Below are 14410 nucleotides of genomic sequence, written 5' to 3'. Positions count from 1 at the left end.
AGTCAAGTGAGAAGTCACTGGAAGCAGATCAGTCAGGAGGCTCCTCCAGGAACCAGGTGTGAGATAAGGGAAGCAGGGGCTGGTTCAATAAAGGTGGGAGATGAGGTCCAGCAACTAGGCATTACCTAGCCACAAAAAAAACCTAAGCAAATAAAGGTGGAAGATAACAGTAATAAAAAAATAAAAAAAAATAAAAAAAATTATGGAAAAAAAAACTTCTGAATTTTACACCTTGTACAATATCCACAACCCCCCCCCCCCAAAAAAACAATAAAACATGTTAGTAAAAAGTAAGGGGAGCTGGGGGGAAACAATGATTACAGTATTTGATGGAGGGCCACACAACACTGAGAGGCAAATTAGCAGATTGGTTATTTAAGAGGATGATCTTTGGACACCAACCTGGCTGAGTTTGAATTGGGCTCAGCCACTTCCTATCTGTGTATCCCTGGAAAATGACTTTACCTCTGTGTGTCTGTTTCCTCATCTGTAAAATGGGGATATGAATTAATATTACTCCCCTCATAGGGTGTTATGAGAAATGGATGGCCTTTATATGTATTAATATTTGTCAAAACTTTTGCAAACATATTAAATAAACTGCAAATGATGGTAAACGTATTGAAAAAAGGGTACTGACCACAACTTTACATAGCGATGCCTCTAAGATGGATGAAAGCTGATACCTGAAGGAGAGGAATTAGCCTTGTGAAGCACGGCAGGGAGGAGACAAAGAGCATTTGCAAAATACCCAAGACAGACCCACGCTGGGCATGGAGATGTGGAGGGAATGACCTCAGGGCAGGAAACAAGGGGGAGAGGACAGGAGGTGGTGGCAGGGAATTGGGCAAGGGCAGATCAAGCATACTCTGCAGGGTGTGACAAAGCTGAGATTTTATTCTTCGTCAGTGCAAAGCCCTTGAATAGTCTGAATGGTTTGAAACAGGGGAGAGAAATTCCTGGTTTATCTGTATCCTTTATGAACCAAAAATCATCTGCTCCCTTTTGCCAAAGATTATGCAGCATCTGGAAAATAAAGCTAAGTACATCTCAGTAACAGGTCCTCCTTTCTGTGACAGTTTTTACACTATAAAATCATGATAAGCAAAAATATAATCACTTGAAATGCTCAGGCCTGAAATGTAGCCCCATTAAGGTGAGAAGAAGATGGTTCTGGAAAAAGACTTCAACTGCACCTGTAAAGGTATTCTACTGTACTGCAATCCACTTCTGGTCTATCCATTCACCTTCATTGGGGATTTTTGACAAATATGAACATAAGTCATCATGAATAGAACATACATTTTGTTTTGTTTTACAAGCAACGGTCAGTATTTTCTGACCCATATTCTTTTCTTTGGACTCCCTTATCGCCAATAATAATGCTCTTACAAATAGCTTAAGGTGCAGAATTAGAATAAGAGGTATCAATTCTAAAGCTACTAAAATTTAGGGACATTCAGTGCTAATGACAATCTCAGCTATAAATTTGAATGCCATTATTTTGGACGTCCACAAAGAACTGTCCCTTTTTGATCAATAAGAGGACAAAAGCACCTGTCTCAGAAACAGAATTATGGGGCACACGGGTGGCTCAGTCAGTTAAGCGTCCAACTCTTGGTTTCGTCTCAGGTCACAATCTCACAGTTTCGTGGGGTCGAGCCCCACATCCAGCTCTGTGCTGATAGCAGAGAGCCTGCTTGGGATTCTCTGTCTCCCTCTCTCTCTGCCCTTCCGCCATTCATGCTGTCTCTCTCAAAATACATAAACTTTAAAAAAAATTAAAGAAATAGAATTACAAGATGTATTCAAATTTTTTTTCCAGGCAAAAGAACAGAATTTCAAGATATGTTATGCGAATGTTCTAAGGAGATTTCCCAGGTGAAAGTTACAGCACCAGGACTATCTCACTCCATGGTTCTTCCAGGAACAGTGGCCTAACTACAGTATAATTGAGGAAAGAGTATGAGAACATGAAGCAACCATCCTGGCTAGAGGTAGAAGCCAGTAGAGGTGGGAAGAAGCACATTCAAACCTCCTGATGTTCCTGCCACACTGTCACTTGCCCAAAAAAACAGAAACAGGAAGACAGCACTATCCTGGGTACTGATGGCATCTCCAGTTTCCAGATGCACACTATTCAGTATCTCTAATTCCTGTTGGCCCTGTTCCATCCCTCTACCCCCTGCAATCAGAGCCACTTCCTGGGATAATCTAAAGCAGCCTTGGCTAATAAAGTACAACTGGAGCACAAGCTCCAACTTGTGCACAAGCACAAGTATGAACTCTCACGCCACAGCACAAGGTATGTGACCCTTTTGCCCATCAAGAATTTAGAGGCTTTGAGTCTCTCCTATTTCCGTTAGAACTGTATACAGACATTACAGAAAAGGAAAAGGCACCTCACTGCCCTGAAGCAATATCACACTGTGGTCGATCTGATGAGCAGTCTGTCCAGTAGGAAGGATAACCGAAATGAAATTTCAGACCAAATTATCACCAGATCCAGACAGCCACGGGCAGGCATGGCTTTGGGCGCATCAAGAAGGTGAGCATTCCCCTTCTGATTCTTCTCCACAGTGTGTCCAATTGATGCCCCCCCGCCCCAGCTTCTTGCAACACATAATCTTCTTGTTAACATCCAATTCTCAGACCATCCCTCTATGTTCTTGCTGAAAATATCTCTCATTTGTGTAATCCTTTTTTTTTCTTCTCAACACTTTGCCATCTGTTACATCAATACAGCCAGAACTTTAGTGGCACAAAACCTAAGTTTGAGCCCTACTTTAACACTTTCACTCAGTCAGTTTCCTTCTAGGCTCTGCTCTACAGAGCTAACACTAATTGTGTGGGCCATTTCACCTCTCCAGGCTCAAGTTTCCTCACTTAGAATAGCAGTAATGTTGCCTCCTGCATATGGTCACAAACTTGGCGTGTGGATTCAAGGATACAACGTTACTGAAAATGCCCTGTAAATTCAATTGAGAAATATATGTCAGCCTCAAACAGCCACCACCATCTTAAGGTTGTAGGGCACACACTTTTCCAAAGCACACTCATGTAAATTACTTCATTGGATTCTCACTGCAACTTGGCCAAACAAGATTATTCATATTCTCCTACAGATGAAAACCCAAAGTGCCAAGAATCTAAGTGACTTCCAGAAGAAGCTAAGACTAGAATCCAAGTCCCCTGACTCACCATCCAATGCTATTTTTACTCCACTTAAGCGGATTTTCATAAAGACTTTTGAAGAAAAGCAGTTACTTATTTTTAGTTTAAGTTACATCCCTTCCCCCCACCCCCGCCCAAAAAACCTTTCATCATCAACCAAGGCAAGACTTGTAGTCTATGTTCTTTCCCTACACCTTGAGATACATCAGGCAATAACCTGACAGTTTCTCAAGTAAGCAAAGGGAAACAAATCCTCCCCTCTTGCAAACGCGAAAACGCTGCCATATTATACTTTCTTTGAACAGAGCTGAGCACGGAGTCACGCGAATAGTAACCAAGCCAGGTGAGAAAATGCTCCCAGAAGATGTTCTGAAAGTAGAGCAAAGCAACATTGTCAATAGCTGCAGCCGTAGGTTCCTGGGGCCAATGCAACACGGCCTGTAAACATAGGCCCTCAACCCTTCAGGCTCCAAGAACAGGCTCAGTATTAGGAAGGATGGCTTCTACTCAGTCACGTTCAAGAAAACCTGTTGTCTGAGTTACGATGGATAACGGTTAGGGATCAGTGAATGGTACTTTCAAATGTTCACCTAATTGTTTGTGTTTCTCACCACTTTAAATGGTACACCACATTACTAAATAGAGGCCAGCCCTTATTCAAAATACTCTTTCAAAAGTCATACTACTTAAAGAGCATAAACAGATGGATCCTACGCTAGGTCAGCGTTCCTTACCGAGGCATATCCCTGGCATGAATACTCGATCCATACTCCATACCAAGTACAATGTCAGGACGTGGCCGCCCTCTGCTTACATACAACTCACTTCTACACATACCCTCTCCTGAAAATGTATCTGAAGGCCAAATGTATTAAATCTGAATATACTTACATGCTCTATGCCCACTTCCAGAGAATTGAAAATATATGTGCATAAAATCCCTAGTTAGGCTGCTTTCAGGTGCTTGCCGACCTCAAGCATAACCCCCAGAATAAGAGTCAGCTGGTGGCAGTCCTTCCAGTGTCCTAGAAAGCTATAAAACTTGCTAAGTTGGGACAGTTCTGTACCCTTCCCATAATGAATGACATCATGCCCCTCCTGTGAAAAGAGACAGTCTGTAGGTTGGGCAGCCGTCCATCTCTCATCCTCCAAAGTAGGATTTGTGAGATGTTGGAATTAAGTAATCCCAGGTGCGCACCATCAATTCGGCCCTGCCTACTGCTCATCACCACCTCTGATCGTTTCCCAGGGGAACAAAATCCCAGCCAGCTTAGGTGGAATAAAAGGTACCGCTCTGGAGGGAAACTCCCAAATGAACGCTCGACTCAACCACCTCTGGTCTTCCGATACTAAAATGACCCAAGTCTTGACTCTATGGACCTCCTTATCTAGCCCTCCCCCAGGGGTGTGGTGTGTTAGGGATGTGCTATTCAGTCATCCTGATGACCCAGCAACACAAGCTAACAAACACTGCTACTGTGCAGTAACTAGATCCTCAGTTCCTGTTCTACAGTTTGGTATTAATGTCAGCCATGCACAGGCAGTAGGAAAGCTGACCATGTGCCCGCTGAGGGCCAGCTACGTAAGCCTGATGCTGCAAAACTAAACTCAGGTTACAGCATATTTCCTTTCATGCGAGGCTGCCTGATGCTGGGGTAAAATTCTCACTGCTGGCTGAAGTTCACGCATCTCTCTCAAGGGTCCCCTAGAAACTGTATGGTGGGCCCATATTAACACCACTGTTGTCTAAGGAAAAGATAAGAAAATTCAAGTGTGGACATTTCGTTTAGATGACCAATTCCCACCATTTTTCGACACTGCTGTCAAATAAAACAGAACTATCCTTTTCTTTCTCATGTTTAGGCTCTTGTGAATCTGTCTCTTCATTCCCAAGTCCTCAGCCTTCTATAGCACTGCATATGAAATAAGGGAAACGCGTCATCATTTTTAGTTTACTCTGGATATGCTTGTTCTTGCCGTTTCTCTTATTTGGATACTTAGAATTTCCTATTCACAAGCCCTCAGGTGCCTGTCCTCTCAGAACGAGAGGACACCCAAGAATGAGAAACGTGAATTTGCATCAAAGTCCAAAATGGCAAATTTTCCATAACACCCAGGTCTAACTATATACACTGGTCCAAAATCTCAACTCAGCCTATTAAAGCCTAGATAGAGCCTTCTAACCCATGACACATTCTGTCGTTAGGAAGCACTCTAGTTACCAGCATCAGTAAACATGCTTTCTCATTATTCACAGTAGTCACACTCGCTAAGGTGTCCAGTAACACTGAACTCGTGAATATGAACCACTGCTCCTAGGGGAAGTACACAGTTAGGTTCCTTCAAGCCGCTGGTTACATTTCTGTCAATTGATCAATACATCATCTTGTTTCATGAGTGTTTCTGTTTAAAGACATCTTATTTGAGATCTATTATCGATTCATAAACATTGAGTTCATGGCCAACAGCACTACAATTCATGCCTGAAGGAAGCTTATCTAATGCACACATTTTCCCTGAAGGCACATCACAGCCTTCTGGCTCTTGGGAACCCTGGACAGCACTTCAGCACTATGCTTGGGGGCCATTAGAAGCAGCAAAAACACCAACAGAAAGCCCCCAAATGAGAAACATGGGGCACACAAGAGACCACAAGTAAGAGTACAGTATGAGAGCTGAAACAAGTCAGAGTCTTGCCTTGTTTGACCTCACCTGAGGATGCACACTTGGGGAGACTCAAATTTTTCACCACTCTGTGCATGTGCATGGATGACAGAGACAGTGCTGCAAGTTCGAATTTGAGGTCACAAATAACTTTTAGTGAGTAGATAAACTCGCAAATTCGAGGATGGGCTGTATCTGGTTATTGGACCTGAGGTATGAGACAGAGTATATTCCGTAAGATTCTCCTCCTTTGCAAAGGAACTGTCATACTGCATCCCAGGTAGCAAGAATTTTTCTGGTTTCAGCACCTCCTACTTACACTCCGCCTTTCCTACCTTGGCAACTTATACTATCAAAATTTGGCGGTCCAATTTCTTTCTTTCTTTCAAAGTTTATTTATTTACTTTGAGAGAGAGTGAAAGAGTGTGCAGGGGCAAAGAGGAAAAGAGAGAGAATCCCAAGCAGGCTCCTCACTGACAGTGCTGAGCCCAACACAAGGCTCATGACCTGAGCTGAAACCTAGAGTCCAGATACTCAACCAGCTCAACCAACTGAGCCACCCAGGCACCCCGGCAGTCCCAACTGCTAAGCAGTTGTTGTTGCTATCGTCATTTTAACATGGACATATTCTAAATGGCTACAGACTGTTGGCAGCATTCATTCCCTTTTCTTGTCTATTAGGATCTCACATATCAACGTCATTACCTTTAGATGGGATCCCTAAAACAATCACAAATGAGCTTCAGTTAACACAACTTGCACAAACTTAACGCACAAAAAAAAACTTCCTTTCACCAGGTTCTGCAACAGCTTATCTAACATACGCCAAAATCCAGACTTGACATGTTAAGATTGCCACACTGTCATAATTTTAGTCACATTAACTATTTCCCAATGTATGTGACTTTTACCTCCTGAATTTACAACTCTTATTGTTTTATTAAGTCATACTCAAAAGTGCAAAACAACTTTTAAGATGGCTATTTTACTTATCTGTTTTAATGTTTATGTATTTTTGAAGGGGGGGTGGGGAGGAGAGGCAGAGAAAGAGGGAGACACAGAATCACAAGCAGGCTCTGAGCTGTTAGCACACAAGCTGTGAGATCATGACCTGAGCTGAAGTCAGCTGCTTGTGTATCTGGCTGTTTTCATCACCAGTCTTACTCAGAGGCTTTCTTCCACGTGCTTTTGCAGCCACTGTCTTATGTGAGCTGTCATAAATGAACATCTGAGGTCATTATGAGGCAGGAATGCAGGTGTGATTCTGGCCTTTTGCAGAAGAGCAAGAAGAGACATGGAGAGGCTAAGTGGCTTAGCTCGGAATCACACAAAAGAACCAACTGCAGAACCCAGATCTGGTGCAGTGCTTGTCCCCACATGGCTGTCCCTGCTCTCAAAGAGCAGTTAATTAAGGTGTACATTTCCATTCATTAAAAATGTTATTTGTGGGGTGCCTGGGTGGCTCAGTGGGTTAAGCTTTCGACTTCCGCTCAGGTCATGATCTTGTGGTTCGTGGGTTCCAGTCCCACATATGGCTCTGTGCTGACACCTCAGAGCCTGGAGCCTGCTTCAGATTCGGTGTCTCCCTCTCTGTCCCTCTCCCGCTTGTGCACACGCACTCTCTCTCTCTCTCTCAAAAAATAAACATTAAGAATAATTTTTTAATGTTATTTGTATTTCTTAATGTAATATGTGAGTCAAAATCATTTTATTAATTTTTTTCCACGTTTATTTTCAAGAGAAAGAGAGTGTGAGTGGGGGAGGGGCAGAGAAAGAGGGAAACACAGAACCCTAAGGCAGGCTCCAGGCTCTGAGCTGTCAGCACAGAGCCTGACACAGGCCGAGCTCCCGAACTGTGAGATCATGACCTGAGCCGAAGTTGGATGCTTAACCGACTGAGCCACCCAGGTGTCCCTTTTACTTATCATTTTAATTAGGCAAACTAGAAGCAGCACAGCAAAACTATCCAGGAAGGAACCTAGAAAAGACACAAAGTAAAATCTTCCTCTGGATTTGTTCTGGCAACCATCAGAGGCTGGCAACAAGGCTGACTCCATAAGCAGTTAAAAGGAATTTCCCATTACAGAACTCATAAAACAGAACATCTGAAAGTAAAAGTTTTGGTTTCACAATGATCAAGTCTGTAAGTGAACTAGTCAGGTAAACTCACAGTTCTAAATCAGCTGGGGGAAGTGGCAACCACTGTGGTTAAGAAGCTCTCTGAAATCCTCAAAGACTTTTGTAAATAACATAATACCAACTACTTTTCAAGGCATATTATTTCCTGTAATTCCTGAACCTCTGTGATGTATTGGATCAGATACTATTACCCTCTTACAGAGGAGAATCAAATACAAAGGTTAAGTAGAGGTAACTTTTTCTGGTCACAAACTTAGGTGACGTAGGTGACACAGACTGGACTTAAAGTCATGTCTCCAGAAACAAGCAAGAGCTGTTTTCACTACAACATTCACAGTTTGGGAATGTAGTCCATGGTTATTTATAACAGAATTATCTTAATTGTATTGTGTTTTGGTCAACATAAAAATTAGTTTGCATTCCCCTTCCAAATGGAAAGCAAAAAGCAAGCTGCCCAGAGTGTGACAAAACCAGTGGCAGGGGAAATCAGCCTGGGATTAATATTTTGCCAAAATTAAATAACAATTTGAGAGGTTTACATCATTTCAACCATGGGGGAGATGATTTTCAGGCAGATGTAAGAGGAAACACACAAAAGAAAACAAACACAAAATCGTGTCTTGAGTATACAACAAACTTCTAAAGTATCTCTAAACCCATTAAAGTTCAGGCTTTAAGATTTAGAGACGATAATAAACTTGTTCCAAGATCGCGTCATCAGTACAGCCTTAAGGCACTGACCCTAAAGCTCTTTCAACTACACACGCTACCCTTCACAGTGCTGCGCAGCAAGGAGGAAAAACAATGAACATCTCAAGGCGGTGGGGTAGAGCAAAGAGTTAAAGTGTGGTATGTTAAAATGGCATGCAAAACTAACCTTTGAATACTAACTAATAGGAAAACTATCATTTTAGTTTTGTCTTTGAACGTTCAGAGGAAACAAATAGTCAAGGTAAGCTGGGGTTTAGATACAGATTTGTAAAATCTGCAAACTGAGAGACAGCACCTTTCAGAGAGAGCAACCAGCTGCTGATAAAAACTAGAAGAGCAGCCTCCACTCCCCGCCCCCGGGCTGCTGGTTCTTATTAACCACCGAGAAGGAAATACAACCAGCAAAAACATACAGCACCAATGATCAAAGTGAAACCGATTTTTTTAAAATTATCTAGCTTAAATAGACGAATATATGTCAATAAAATGCATAGACTAAGTAGCGCCAACAAGCACTGTCATCCTAACCTAAGACATTTCAATGTCTCAGTGTCAGGAATCAAAGAAGACTTTAAGAAAAAAAAAAAAAAAAAGGAAAGACCTTTGCTTTTCGGCGAGGCCTGCACTCGGTGCTGGAAGAGTGTGCCGTTTTGTTTTGAGGAGGGGCAGGGAATATAGGAAGAGAAAAGCGAGACCCATCCCAGCGGCCCATCCTCAGCCCCTTCCCGCAGTCGTACACCCAGCCCTCCGGTGCCGCTGGCCAGGACCAAGGGTCTACAGGGCTCCGGACCCCTTCCCGGCCCCGTGCCTCGCATTCCCAGGACGCCTTCCTCTCGGGACCCCTCCAGGAGCCGGACCTCCCTTTGAGAGCCCCGGAGCTTCGGCTCCCCACCGGGAGCCTCAAGTTGCCCCGCGAGAACCAGCCGCCTCCTCCCTCCCGGAGGAAGCCCTCAGGGCAGCTCCAAGTCAGCCCACCCGGGAGTCCCCCCGCAGGCCGGCCCCTCGCGGGCCCGGTTCTCCCGCACTCACCGCCGGGCGGCTCTGGGCTCGCCCGCCTCGGGCCGGCCGGGCCCCGTGGGGGGCGGGGGCGGGCGTGGAGGCGGGACCGCCGAGCGCGCGGGGCGCACTCCGGGGGCGCGCCGACGCACAGGCGCGCTCGCGCCCGCGCTCCCGCACCGACTCCCCCGCTGCACGCCCACACGCACACGCGGGCGGCGCGCGCCTGGCCGACTCCGCGGCGGACGCGAGCGCGGAAGCGCGAGGAATCCCTGGAATGAGGCGCCGCCCGCCCGCCCTCAGCCCGGCTCCGCCGGGCTCCCCCTGGCCCGCCAGAACACGCCCCCCGGACACGCCCCTCCTACCGAGCAGGTGGGCGGCCGAGCCCAGGTGAGCCGGCTGGGAAGCGGGGGCGGGGCCCCGCGCGCCAGGGAGAGGCTTGTTTCCCCTCCCCCCTCCCGCCGCACGCCCCGCGGCCGCTCGCACCTACCCGGCGGGCGCCGACGCGCTCGGGCGGGGGACGCCTGCTGCAGGCCTGGAGCGGCGCTGGGCCCCCGGAGGAGGCGCCAGTTCCCGAGGGCGCGAGGACCCGGCATCTCACGCATATCTCTACCCCCGAAAGGCCCAGCCAGTGGGAACTCACCTTCGGTGTACACGCACCAACGAACCTTTCGTGGCGCCCAGGTGCCTGCTGCTCTGGGCCAGGCACGTTCCCCACACGCACACAGTGGGCCCACGCACCCAGTGCACACAGTACACGTGACACCGACATCCACGGTCTAGCCTTACTCCACACCCACTGGGTCTGCTGCCCCTTCCCCGCCACGCACAGCCAAGCAAGTGCCAGAGTATTTGAGCCAGACCCGCAGCACCTACGCGGTGCTCGGCTTCAGACCCGCACGCTTCCCCTTCCTCCAGCGGCAGCCCCTGGAAGGGTGTACGACTTCTCCAGCGCCCGGAGGTCGGCGCTCACACCCGGCTCGCCCGCGAGACCTCAGCGCACGCGGGGGACTACAGTCCCCGGGACGCGGACCTGGACCGCTGCCTCACTTTCTCGTTACCCACACACCCCAGCCACACTGCCCAGACAGGCCGGAGGCCACACGTACCTGCAGGTACAGGTCGCACTTGCTTGGGGAAGTGTATACTCAGGTGCCACTGCGATCAGAACGGCCGCTGCAGTCCGGGGCACTCTGACGCGGCTCGGTTTCCTCCCATTACAGCATTTTACACTCCTCCACTCACTCTCCACTTCACACACACACACGCACACACACTCACGCCCCAGGCGCTCGGCAGCGTCTTTCCTCCCCCTCCCTCGCCCGGAGGAGGAAGTCCTAGTAAATGAAAACAGTGTGGAAGGGAGGGAGCAGAGGAGGAAGGGAGGGAGGTCGGGGTGGAAAGAGCCCCCTCCAGCCGCTCACACAGCAGTGTTTGCTGTGTTTGGCAAACTCCTGGAGTCCACAACCCAGGCTGTTCTGAAATGCGCCCGGGGAGGGGCAAAGGGGAGGAGGTGAAACATTTCTAATTGGTGCAGGTTCTTATTACAGCAGCAGCGTAGACATGTGACCACGAAAAGAAAAGCCCTGTCTTTAATTTTTTCCTGTCATTCTCTAGAGATTTGGTGGTGGGGGGGTAGGAGGGGTGGAGGCCTAATACTCCGGTCCCCGGCAGCCCTTGCCCCATTGTTTTCTCATACTGCCACAATTAAGAAAACATTTGCTTAACATATCCAGCCGCTAACTTCATAAAATAAATAGCCAGAAACTGGACTTCCTCTGGTTTGCTTTAAATGGCTTCATGTTGCTCGCCTCCTGGCTGTTTTCAAACCTTAGTCGTTATTTGGAGCTCCTACTATAGGGCTTTCTCTGGGAGAAGGCTCCGCTGAGAGGCAAAGATAACAGTAAAAACAAATACCAGCTGAGATTAATGATGGGGGAGACGGGCTGCTCTGCAGTTTTCACACTGTTTTCCCATCTATTACCTCACAGCATATTTCCTCATTTGATCTGAGCCCCTGTTGGAAAGCAGAACAGGTATTAACGGTTCTGCTACTGCCAGCTTAAATGTTTTACCTGAAGCAGATAGAGGTGTACCAGAGCCTGGGGCTTATGGCCCCTTGTGAAATACACTCTCCTCCAGGCCACACAGGACCACTGCAAATGGACAGCCCAAGTGACAAGGCAGTCTCAGAAGCATGGCTGCCCCAGGTTTCCCAGTTCCCAGATTAAAATTCACAGATTTAAGCTGGGAAGGCTCCCAGTCTTCCCAAGGATACTTTTACTTCGACTCCATGTTAGTACATCAGTAGTCTCAGAGTAGGGGGGAAAAAACCTGAAAAGATCATAAAGAGGAGGTTTTCACCCTGCCAAGTTAGGGCAGGGCATGAGAAAAGAGTGAGGGCTCCTTGGGCAGATTTCAGGAAGCATGGCAAGACAGAAAGAGGGCTTTGGATTTGGAAAGACCTGGATTTGAATCCAAACTGTACCTCTGTTAGTTGCAGGACTTTGGGCATGGGATCAAGTGCAATTTTCTCATCTGTAAAACAGAGATAATAATGCTTACCTTGGACATCCAAGGACTAGGGACCAAGGACTAGGCCAAATATTTGATGAATATTCACATCTCCCTCCTTCTCTCTTCCTACCTTAAATCCAGTCCTGCTGTGGCACCCTATAAACAGACACCCACCTTCACATCCAGGGATAGAAAAATGATTTGCCCAGAGAATGAATGCAAATGAATGATGATAGCAATAATAATGCAACTGCACATTTACAAAATGGCTGTGGGGTTTACAAAGTGTTCCCACATATCATTATCTCATTTGATTTTTATGACAATCCTGCCATTTGTATGCTGCTAAATGATTTCCATTTGGGGTCAGTGTGGAGGTCCTAAAGCTGCCTCTTTAATTTCCATCACTGCTCAGAGCAAACCTTACTCTGCAGATAAATCATGGGGACAGAGGGCCTTTTCTCATGGATGTGACCAGTCTTCGACCTTTCCACGAATTAATCTCACTGCTTCCCTTACATCAGGATTAGTGTGACTTCCTCTGGCAACATCTAAGCATGGTTGTTTTAGTCTGGCTGTTTTAGTTGTACAGAAGAAGGACACACTCAGTATCCTAAGAAAAAGGGGGTGTGCCGTCAAGATATAGGTGGACTGGACCTGGAACATGTCAGGTACATAGAATATTCACATAATGGGATATTAACACCCTAAACAAATGACTTTCACCGACCTGTAACAATAGGGATAAATCTGGACAATATTATGTGGAAAAAAGTAAGTTCCAAAAGATCGTACGCAGCATAATATCCTATCTGTAATGTTATAAATAAAATGAAAAATAATTGTAGGAATATATACACCTGCGATAAAACTAATACAAAGGAAGTAAGAGGATGATGATCCAAGGATTCAGAATGGTAATTACCTAGGGAAGAGACTGGATGGTAGGGGTGGGAGCGAACCATTGCCTAAATGGAGGTTATTGTCAGGTTCCTTACCTTTGGGCTGTGGGTACACAGGTTCACTAGGAAAAATAACTACTTAAATGATGATTGCACAACAATGTGAATGCCACTGCACCAGACATTTAAAAATGGTTAAAATAGTAAAATTTGTTATCTGTATTGTACCATAAAAAAAAAAAAAAGGAGCTATAGGAAAAACAAATTGAGCAAATTTCTAAAAACAAAAACAAAACAAAAATTGCTGAGTTGCTACCTGAAAAACAAAGATAGGTTGTACATTGACCACTAAATGAGAATGTGTTTCAAATCAAGGATTTTATAAACACTACAGAAATCTATTTTTTTAAGTAAGCTCTGTGCCCAACATGGGGCTTGAACTCACAACCCCGAGATCAAGAGTCTCATGCTCTACCGACTGAGCCAGCCAGGTGTCCCCTAGAAATTTATTTTTTTAAAAAAGAGAATGAAAATAATCAAAGGTGTGGGTGAGTGGAGTTCGAGGAGAAACAAAATCGGCCCTGAGTTGATCTTGGTTGGAGCCAAGTGATGGGTACAGGGGAGAGTGTTGTTATACTGTTCTGTCTACTCTTGTATGTGTTTGAAATTATTATATTAAAACATTAAAGAATTAAAAGGAAAAGAAAGTGCCAAGAACCAGAAGAACCTCTATGGACCATTATCCTGCTTTTTCAACAGGCCACAGTGTCATTGGTCAGTCTTCCTCTGTTTCTCTGTGCTGCCTCCTGTGTTTAATTCCTTCTCACCCCTCCACCAAGGAACTTCCTTATCACTTCGACTCCGTATAGGTCCTTTTGGCTTTTGCTTCCCTGGTAGTGGAATCCCTTTGTATCTTCAGAGACGATCTGATTCTTCTTTCTACTAATCCATAGAAACAGCATCAATCTGGGGTGCCTGGGTGGCTCAGTTGGTTAAGTGTCCAACTCTTGGTTTCAGCTCAGGTCATGATCTTACAGTTCATGAGTTTGAGGCCCCCATCCAGCTCCGTGCTGACAGTGCAGAGCCTGCTTGGGATCTCTCTTTTCGTCTCTCTCTGCCTCTACTCTGCTCTCTCTCTCTCTCTGTCTCTAAATAAATAAATAAACTTAAAAAAAAATGGCATCAATCTAATCTATGTTGAAGTGCGTTGTCCATGAGGGTCCATGAAAGTCCGTGAAGTCAGGCATGGTCCAGCAGGAGAAAGGATAGGGCAGGGAGAGTGGGAACTACAGGGTATATAACAGAGC

General features: G+C 46.0%; 1 protein-coding gene and 1 non-coding gene across 3 annotated transcripts in view; both read right to left on the bottom strand.

Moving 5' to 3' along the window:
- Positions 1-11089, bottom strand: part of VGLL4 (vestigial like family member 4) — a 163914-nt gene extending 152825 nt beyond the window's left edge. Inside the window, exon 1 of one of the 2 annotated variants that reach the window (XM_058725988.1) lies at positions 10794-11089. The gene's annotated coding sequence lies outside the window, so the exon portion shown is untranslated. Of the gene's footprint in view, positions 1-9717; positions 9850-10793 lie in introns of those variants that run through there. The other variant, XM_058725987.1, reaches the window with a different exon arrangement.
- Positions 11090-13523: 2434 nt separating this feature from the next.
- On the bottom strand, positions 13524-13596 carry TRNAK-CUU (transfer RNA lysine (anticodon CUU)). Its single transcript has one exon. It is a non-coding gene; the product is annotated as a tRNA-Lys (tRNA).
- Between the last annotated feature and the right edge of the window lie 814 nt (positions 13597-14410).

Source organism: Neofelis nebulosa, chromosome 4, assembly GCF_028018385.1.
Source record: "Neofelis nebulosa isolate mNeoNeb1 chromosome 4, mNeoNeb1.pri, whole genome shotgun sequence".
Classification (NCBI taxonomy): domain Eukaryota; kingdom Metazoa; phylum Chordata; class Mammalia; order Carnivora; family Felidae; genus Neofelis; species Neofelis nebulosa.
The sequence above is the reverse complement of the archived record's forward strand: the minus strand, read 5'-3'. Positions and strand labels throughout refer to the sequence as shown.